Source organism: Ursus arctos, unplaced genomic scaffold (assembly GCF_023065955.2).
Source record: "Ursus arctos isolate Adak ecotype North America unplaced genomic scaffold, UrsArc2.0 scaffold_30, whole genome shotgun sequence".
NCBI classification, from domain to species: domain Eukaryota; kingdom Metazoa; phylum Chordata; class Mammalia; order Carnivora; family Ursidae; genus Ursus; species Ursus arctos.
The window spans coordinates 15419950-15429806 of record NW_026622986.1 but is presented as its reverse complement, the minus strand read 5'-3'; the positions used below and the strand labels follow the sequence as shown (position 1 = coordinate 15429806).

The 9857-nt window shown below is 41.4% G+C and overlaps 1 protein-coding gene across 1 annotated transcript in view; it reads left to right on the top strand.

Annotated features, from left to right (window-relative positions):
• Window positions 1-436: 436 nt before the first annotated feature.
• Window positions 437-9857, top strand: part of KIAA1217 (KIAA1217 ortholog) — a 455000-nt gene continuing 445579 nt past the window's right edge. The window contains exon 1 of the mRNA XM_048219301.2: window positions 437-549. The gene's annotated coding sequence lies outside the window, so the exon portion shown is untranslated. The remainder of the gene's footprint in view (window positions 550-9857) is intronic.

The following is a 9857-nucleotide window of genomic DNA, read 5'->3' as shown; positions in this document are numbered from 1 at the left end:
AGCAATCACGCCTGACCATCACTCCCCAACAAAAGGAGCAGAGAGGCGAATCAGAGGTGGTTCCTCCTTTCCTTCAGCCTCTCTGATTCTCAGTTGCCTTTTCCTGATTACCTTCTACCCCCAACTACATAAACTTGCTCTTACTTTCATGGTTGATCTAGCTTTACATATTTACCTTCCTTTGTAGTGTGCAACTAATGTTTTTTGGAAAACTGGAAGTTAAAACCTCTAATTTGGGATATATTGCAAAGGTATATGTGTGATTACAAGGCATTCTGTGCTACACGTTGTATATGTATTTTACTCTTTGCTCTTCCTGTATTTTTTTAATCAGCATGAATTTCTAGCTACTGAGCAGTTGCTTGGCGGAAACAATGACGTTATTATTTGTATTTTTCAGGGGGAGAGACTGAGGTCCTAAATTTGTACTGATCCCACGTGTATGCCGTGTCTCGGAGGTAGTTGGAGCCCCCATCCAGAGCCCTCGGGTATTGCCCCAAAAGATCGCACTACTTATCTGTGGAAGACTCCTCTTCCTTTTCTTCTTAGGTAAGGTCTTTCTTTTTATTAAATCCTAAAATAAACATTCATCATCTTAACAGTGAATGAATTAGGAACTAAAGGCCTATCTGTAAAACTTGGCATCTTGATTTGTTCCTCCCTGAGCCCACTGGAACAAAATGTCTGTATTGACCCTTGCAGTCTCCCTCCAGTGTGCCTTTGCTCTGATATGCCGCTGTTTTATTTTTTTAACCATTCTTTCTTTGGGCTTGTGGGCAGTGCCATCGATACGTGTGTTCCTTTTCAGGACATGTTTTATATTCACGTAGATGCCTGTTTTTGTGCTCAGACTCTGACTCAAAGCCATCATAATGACTAAAGAATAAGAGAATATTCAAAGAACATGAATTTTTGGTAAATGATATGTGGTCCTGGGTAGGTATCTGATGACTTTGTCTACGGACTGAATAGAATGAATGAAACATAAGAGTTCCTTTTAGGCCTGGCCCGTAATACGATGTTGATCAAAGTCAAGCCCCCACGAAAGTTCATTGAGGTCCTTTTGCTTTGCCCAAAACAGGCTCCTGTAGGTGGACTTGAGTGTCTGGAGTTCATTGAGGTCCTTTTGCTTTGCCCAAAACAGGCTCCTGTAGGTGGACTTGAGTGTCTGGAGTTCATTGAGGTCCTTTTGCTTTGCCCAAAACAGGTTCCTGTAGGTGGACTTGAGTGTCTGGAATGAGTGAATGGGATGACCAGATTGAGCCCCAGCTTTGGCTGTATTTATTTGGCCCAAATTCTGATCATAAATCCATTAGTTCAGTATTCTGCACTAATAAAGGCAATTTCCATTTTGAGTTTTCCCCCATTACAGAGGTCCTCATACAGCCCTCCCCATCCTGACACCTCATTGTAAAGTTTTGATATTTGATCCGGAGGGAGTTAGGAAAGAGAATAGTTAGATCCTATCCCAGGACAGTCTTTGTTCAACTTGACTTTTGCTTTATTGAGCAGCGTGAATCAATACTCAGCCATATTGCCGAGCACCTAAAAACATCATGATCTGAGAATCACTGATAAGAAGTCATTGACTTAGCTTCACCAACGGCCAAATTAGGAATTCACGGCTTCTGTGTCTGCACCCGCTCTGACATGGAAAGTGCACTGAGTAATGCAGAAGTCCGACTTGCAAAATCACCTCTGAATTCAAGGAACCAAAGCAGGCATTTCTTTTCTTTCCATGAAGTGACAGTGTCAGTGGAGCACTGTCAGATGAAAGAGGGTGTGTGGATGCTAGTTCGTAGGTCCTGTTTATTCTTGGCCAGAAACTGAACTGGCCTCAGAAAGGGAATTCAGAAGTCCTCCTAGCTCCTGGTGATTTACTCCGATTTCCCATTGTAGGCATATGGATTCGATTTTCTACTGTCTCTATAAATACTGTTGTGTCTGTCTCCCTGCCAAACCAGCTACCTTTCTCACCCCAGAGAGAAGCCAGAGATCAGACATTCCTATACTACAGCCCCCGTAGACACCAAAAGGGGAGGGAGCAGATCTGGCCGTCAAAATGATGTGTGTATTTGAATCTTGAAAGAGCCAGGCTAAACTTAGAGTCAGTGGGCTCCCATAAATAACCGGTGTCTCTCTCTTTGTGTGGTTTGGACTGGAATGCCTTTCTCTTTAGAGTTGTACAAGCAGCCAGAGATCAAAGAGTCAACCGTTTATGGATGCATAGTTCATTACAAAGTCATCGTGCTCAGCAGGAAGACTCTGGCTAGAGCGCAAATAATTTTCTCCCATTACTGTTTTGTTGCATGGATTGGGGTTGGAGGGCACGAAAAGACCTTGCAACAACTTTAAATAATGTCAAAAAAAAAAGAGAGAGAGAGAGAGAGAGAGATATGAAAATTCACTTTCAAAGGAGGGTTAAAACTTAACTGGCATCTTTCTAGGGTATAGTATGTGGTAGGAGGAAAGAGGAAGTAAAGAAGTTGACCCATTGCCACATGGAATGCGGTTCAAGAAGAATAATAGAAGGCAGAACAGTATCCTGTATAATTGACTTACCCTTGGGTAAGCATTATGGAGAGCCTTTGACAAGCAGAGCAGAACATACACAGGGATTTTTTTTAAGCCCAAACTAGATAATGTATTTGAAAAACAGCCTTTGAACTAGTTTGCTAAAATGTGAAGAATACATGTGTTTTAAATTATAGCATTGGCGGTGCGAACAATCCCAGGACTGTGGATAATCACAATGATACAAAATAATGACTACTATTTATTCAATGTCTACTGTGTGTCGCGTGCTGTGCGGTGTATGCCGTATCTTTCCATCCTCCCAACCAGGCACAGAGAGGTGTTGTTATCCCCATTTACACACAAGGGAATGGGACTCCACAACGTCTAAGTGCTTTGCTCAAAGTCATGCAGTCATTAAGTGGTGAGCCCAGATTTGAACTGAACTCTGGAATGAAGCAAAAACTTTGCCTGTAGTTAGTGTGTCTGGCTCCTAAACCCTCCCCTGGCCTCTGTTGCAGGAGTTGTTGGAGCTCTTCTGATGTCCAGGCTTGGGAGTTTTGTTGGCAAAAGAGCCATCTCAATCCGTGATGGCCGCTCTTCCGGCCGGGGTAGATCACCTCCAAGTCCTGCTTTCCCGTGTCCCTATTTTCCTGATCCACACCACCCTACTCTGGCTTCTAGAACTGCCCTGACCATGCACAGGCCTTCTGCCAGGAGTGTGATGAAGAAATTGCTTAGAGGAAATACTTTGTCAGGTCTTTCGCCCGTTTCAAGGGCAGTAAAGGAACCTTGCTAGACTTCTTGTTTAACTTGTATAGAATGTGAAAAATACTTTCTTTGAAAGAAAACTCAAGGCACTTAATGAATTTGTCCATGTGAGGACCCTGTCACGGTGCTGTCGTCCATATGTAGTCGTGCTTGGTCACTGACACCTCAGCCACCATACTGCGTCGGTAGTAACACTTGATCTGGTGTTTAATGCATGGATGTTAGGGACTGTGTATCTTGTAAAAGGTCTGTCACATGCCTGATCAGTTACAGTGATAACTGAAGAACATCTCCTCAAATGTATTATTTTAACAGATATCATGTTCTACTTTATGTTACTTTAATTTTAATCAAAGCTAAGCTGTGTAAATCTTAAAAAAAAGGGGGGGGCGTGGGGTATAATGCAAAGAACTCAATGCCTAGAGTCAATAAAATCCCAGTGGCTAAAGTCTCCGGGACAATGTAATCTCTGGGAGTCTTTGTCCTTGTCACTGATAAAACCTGCATCACGAGGAGGCCATACATCAAATAAATAAGATGAATGGAAACCCACAATGCTCTACAAATGCTACCTTTTTTTCTGTTCTTCTCAGCGATACTAACCTTTTGTTCAACCCATCTCTTCATGCTGCTTTCAATAACAGTAGTTTAAAAGGGTCAGAGGGCACCTGGGTGGCTCAGTTATTTGAGCACCCAACTCTTTGATTTCAGCTCAGGTTATGATCTCAGGGTTGTGGAATCGAGCCCCGCATCAGGCTCCATGATCCGCGTGGAGTCCACTTAAGATTCTCTCTCTCCCTGGGTCTCCTGGGTGGCTCAGCCGTTAAGCGTCTGCCTTCGACTCAGGTCATGATCCCACGGTCCTGGGATCAAGCCCCACATCAGGCTCCCTGCTCGGTGGGAAGCCTGCTTCTCTCTCTCCCACTCCCCCTGTTTATGTTCCCTCTCTCACTATGTCTCTCTCTGTCGAATAAATAAAATCTTAAAAAAAAAAAAAAGATTCTCTCTCTCCCTCTGCCCTTCCGCCCAACTCACTCTCTCTAGATTTAAATAAATAAGTCAGAAATAGAAGCAAATAATCAATGAATCCTCTTTTACCCATTTAATTGAAAAGCAATTGAGAGTATCATCCAAAATCCTGTGGCTCTTCCCCCTCTACATTTTCTTGAAAGCTTTCACACGTGCAGTGTAAGAAATTGTGAGTCAGCCTTCTCCAATCCTGACTTTAAGAGTTGCAGAAATCAGCTGCCAGGCAGCACATATGTTCCGAGTTCCATGAGAGGAAGAAAACACATTTGCTGAAAAGAAATGGAAACCTTAAAACCAGTTGAGTTGTAATAAAGACACTTTGCATTTTGCTAACTTCTTTTCCCCTCTGGTCCCTGGCTGCCTTTCTGGCCCTGGACAAGTTCTCTTGCTCCTGAGGCATCTGTCACCCCAACCACTCCCTCCCTGGAATGTGGGTTCCAGCTGGCCACAGCCAATGGGGGAAAGGCGCAGCAAGTGCAGAATGACCAAAAGAGGGGATTATGATGCAGAAATAATATATCAACAGTGAGTACTTCTTGTATGCAAGACACTCGAAGGCTGTAAATCCATTCTCTTCTTAAGGTCTAATAACAATTAAATGTGGTAATAAACTTCGGTAGTCAATTCCAGTCTGCAGTTGAGGAGATGACTTTAGAAGGCTAAGTCGCTTGGTCGAGGTCACACAGCCAGTGAGAGGCAGAGGTGAGGAATAAAGCCTCTTAGCAGCATTACATAGGGGACCCCCAGACACTGAAAAGGTGTTTTCTTCTGGGCAGTTGTCTTCAACAAGCATGCCCGTGAGCCACCAAACAGCCAAAGGGGAAGGCTGCTGGCAAGTACTCTGCGTCTATGTTAACATGGTAGAAACCAGATTCGAACAGCGTTGTGGGTTTCTCTTCGAGCCAAAGAAATCAATTGCAAGGAAAATGAAACTCTCAACTCAGTGCTCTGCTTAAGACACTTTAAACTCATTTCACAATGTTTTTGCCCTTCTTCACCTCTCACTGAAACAGTTCTGTTCTTAGTAATTGGTATTCGGTTATTCTCTTGGATTGTCGGTCAGCGTGTTTTTATTCATTAAACTGTGTGAGTAAAAAGTGTTGTGAGGGAAGCACTTTGGCAGCCTCAGCCGCAGAACAAAGACTTTTCTAAACCAGCATTTCTCCCATAACATCTGGGTACATGTTTCATGTGGGTTTTCTTTCCCTAAGTATCCGATGGCATGACTCTGCATTCAGAAAGAATTGACAGTGACATTTCATTTGACCAAAAAAAAAAAAAAAAAAAAAGGAAAGGAAAGAGAAACCCAAAGGCAACTTGAAAAACACTTTGAAAACTTATTTTCATTTTGCGATCTAAAGCAGACCTCAGGTGTTTCTGCAGACAGGTGGTGCCGGTCATAGTTCTTCTGAATCCTTGTGAAAAAGATCATGTTGACTTTCCGAGAATATTCCAGGATTCATCATCACAAAGGACTTTGAAACATAGTTTTAAACTCCCATTGAAATGGGTCACAATGTAAATCCTAAAGAAAAAACCGATCAAGGTAAACCCAGGATTTTGCCTCCACATCCAATCTCACAATTTGAAACCCCAGCTCATGCCTCCAGAAGTTCTCCAAAGCAAGACTTACCTATGCGCATGCTTGCCACAGACACCAGCCCTGTGGTTTCCCTGACCCTACTAAAACTCAGTCAAGAAGCAAAAGCTCAGAGAATGCCGTTTTGCATAAATCTCTCAGGATGAAGAGAAATCCACGAGAAAGGTATGCCTCCGGCACAGAGAACCATGGTGTTTGACGGTAAGGTAGTTGTCTTTTCCTTCAGGATTAGCGGAAGGAGTTCTACCTTGTGTCTTTGAATGAGAGATTTCCCTAAACACAATACGGACCTCTATGTTCAGTTGCTGGAACCCTGAAGGCCTGGGATTTAAAGATTTAAAGAAAGGCCAGGGCTTTCAGAGAAAGCTGGAATATAATGCCCGTTATGATGAATTGTAACTCAGAAGCACTCTGTAGGGACAAGAGAATTCAAGGCTTTTTAAATGCAGTTTTAACAAAAATTTCAGTTTTGGTTGAATTGAGGTGTCACTGATGCCCAAATGCCTCAGTCAAGGGCACCTGGGTGGTTCAGTCGTTTAGCGTCTGCCTTCGGCTCAGGGCGTGATCCCCATGTTCTGGGATCAAGCCCCGCATCAGGCTCCTCCGCTGGGAGCCTGCTTCTTCCTCTCCCACTCCCCCTGCTTGTGTTCCCTCTCTCGCTGGCTGTCTCTATCTCTGTCAAATAAATAAAATCTTTAAAAAAATAAAATAAAATAAATTACAATTACCGACAAAATACTTTAAAAAAATGCCTCAGTCAATAAAAAAAATATACCTTTTACAAATGGAACTTTTGCTGGGATCGCTCTGAGCATCCTAGCCCACAACATTTGTGTGATTTAAGTACAGTCGATCTTGACAGATTCTGCATTTGCAAATTCTCTAACTCAAGAACATTTACTTGTACTCTCAGCATCAATACTTAGAATGCTTTTGTGGACATTCACAGAAAGCACAGAGTGGCAAAAAAATTGAATTGTCCCCAGCTGAGGTCAAACAAGGTGACGCTCTGCCTCCTTGTTCCAGCTCATAACGTGCACAAGTGTCCTTTTCACGGTCTATTTAGTGCCACATTTTTCTCATTTTTGTGCTGTTTGTTGGTAGTTTCAGTGTTGAAAATGGCCCCGAGCATAGGGCAGAAGGGCTCTGCTGTGTTCCAAAGTACGAGAAGGCTGTGGTGTGCCTTACAGAGAAAATATGGGTGTTAGACACCCTTCATTCAGGCGTGAGTTACAGCACTGTTGGCTGTGCATTCCATGTTCATCAGTCAATGATATATATTAAATAAGATGTCCTTAAACAGAAACACACATAAAATAAGGTCGTATATTGATGGGTTGGTGACAATGTGACCAGATATTATAGACTGTAACTATCGTAAATAATGAAAAGTGGTTGTATTTGACTTGAAAGCTCTGTACCTCTGCTGACTTGAGTGGCTTTGTGGTTTGTGGATAGTGTCCACTTCTCATCTCAAATGTGACTCAGAAATGTCCTGCTATGTTGAGGATGAAGTTTCAGATAAGCTCAGGAGTTATGTAGACTGGGTGAGGATCCGGTGAATTTTACACCTGGGACAAAGAAAGGGGAGCTGGCTCTGGAATGCAGGGAGAGAAGGGAAATTTGGCTGTAGGCATAGCAAGGGAAGGGAAGGGAGGTGGAGGGAGAGGAAGAGGCTGAAGAGAGACATCTGAAGCTAGAGGAGAACGTGAGTGTGGTCATAATGAAATTGAGAGTCGGCACCCAAGATAATGCTGTTAATCGCTGGATATGTCCTGGGCTGAGTATTCAACATACCTCTCCCACTGAAGTATTGAACAGGCGAATTAATGTGCATAAAATGTCATTTGTCACATATACATTTTTGGAGAGAAGTAAATGAGATACCACCACATTCTGCAGAGCTTAATGACATCATTTTTATGTAAATTGTGTTTTGTTTCTTTGTTTTTCCTTCTTCATGTAAGGTCATGACTCTTTGTTTCATGGCTACCCAGAAAAGACAATTTTGATTTTGGATAAATAGCATCTGTGGAAATGTTTTTCTTAAGCCAGAGGCACTTGCATGCACTTAAGTTAATGGAATTTAATAACCTATTTAATACACTATGGCAAGAGAGAGATTTTTACCAGCTAACTTAGAGAAACTATGTGTTCTCATATTCATGCAAAAGGTAATTTGTTTTATAGGCAGAAAATAGAGTTTACAGTTTGAAATAAACAAATCATTGCTTTAAAGAGTGTAGGAGAAAGTACACTACTTCAAAAATAATTGCTTGTTTACATGCATTTGCTTGTTGGAAACAAAAGACTGAAATGAGAACTCCTCTGTCATCAGTCTGTTATGTAAAGAAATGAGAAAATATATACAGGGACCCAAAGCAGTAGAGAGAATTTCCCATAATCCCATGTGAACATGATAAATTGTACTATTTTGCTACTTAATGGTATATTAGATCAATACAGCATCTAACTCATGAGCTTCAGTTACAAATCTCAAGTCTGATAGAAAAGTTTTTTTTTTGTTTTTTTTTTTTTTAGTATTTCAGGAAAGATTCTCAAAACTTTAGCAAAAATCAGTGCGGATGAAATATGGCCAAGTTGTATCTTCACACATGAAAAATGTACTGTATTTTTTTCCCCAGAAGTTTGAAAATCATTTTGAGTACTGAATTTTTTTAAGCAGCGTTAAAACCACACTCAACTGCTGCTAAAGAGTAATAGTCATGCCCATCTTAGATTTTTTGAAAATTGAGCAATAGAAGGCACGTAAAATACATAGAACAACAATTAATACAAATTATTCAATGAATATTAACTGTTATAATAATACTGTTGTTATAGTGAACGTTAACCCTAAAACAATGTATAATTATCAAAGTTGCCTTAAACCAAGTATTTTCTTTTGACTATCATACATTCGGTGTCACTCTTGAAAATCCCCAGGACAAACAAAGAAAAAGATAAGAAGCAATGAGGTGAAAGGAAATTTTGAGGGCTACAAACACACTTTCCTGGGGCGCCTGGGTGGCATAGCGGTTAAGCGTCTGCCTTCGGCTCAGGGCGTGATCCCGGCGTTATGGGATCGAGCCCCACGTCAGGCTGCTCTGCTGTGAGCCTGCTTCTTCCTCTCCCACTCCCCCAGCTTGTGTTCCCTCTCTCGCTGGCTGTCTCTATCTCTGTCAAATAAATAAATAAAAAATCTTAAAAAAAAAAAAACACACTTTCCTGAATCATCCAAGACATTTCCTATAAGGGACTGTGCAATGATTTTGCAGATCAGCATTCATATGTTTCAGTAGTCAGGGTAATTAAAACTAACTGCTATAACAGGCAACCTCCAAATCTAGGTAGCTTAAAACAATGAAGATTTCTTTCTTTCTCATGTCCTAGTTCTAGAACAGTCAGGTGGCTCTCCTGGGGATTCTTTTTTAAAGAGTTTCTTTCGTCTTATAGTTTCACCAGTCTCAGTGGAAGGGAAAGAATTTGTGTATTTGGGAGGTTTATGGCCAGGTGTAGAAATTGCAACATAATTTCCTCTCACATTCTTTAGACCAGAATGTAGTCCCAAGGTCACACTGTAACTTCAAGGTGTTCTGAGAAGTGTTGTCTTCCTGTTTACAAGGGGAAAAGAAGCAGGATATGCTTTCTTGATTCTTCAGAGATAAAAAGGTTTAAACCTTCCAGTATGCTCAGTTTATTTCTTAGCATGCCATTAAATGAGGTTACCAATTTATTAAAAGAGAATAAAGGAATAATTGGACATCATAATTTATGTATCTCAACACACATGGTTGAGGTTAGCCTCAAGGACAGCTTGAGTTCCAAGTCTTCCAGAAGCTTTGCTGGCCATCTTACCACACCCTGTTATAGTGAGATTTAGCAAATATTTCCTCATATTCTTTATTCTTTCTTTTTCATGTGTTGTACCTGTTATCTTCTA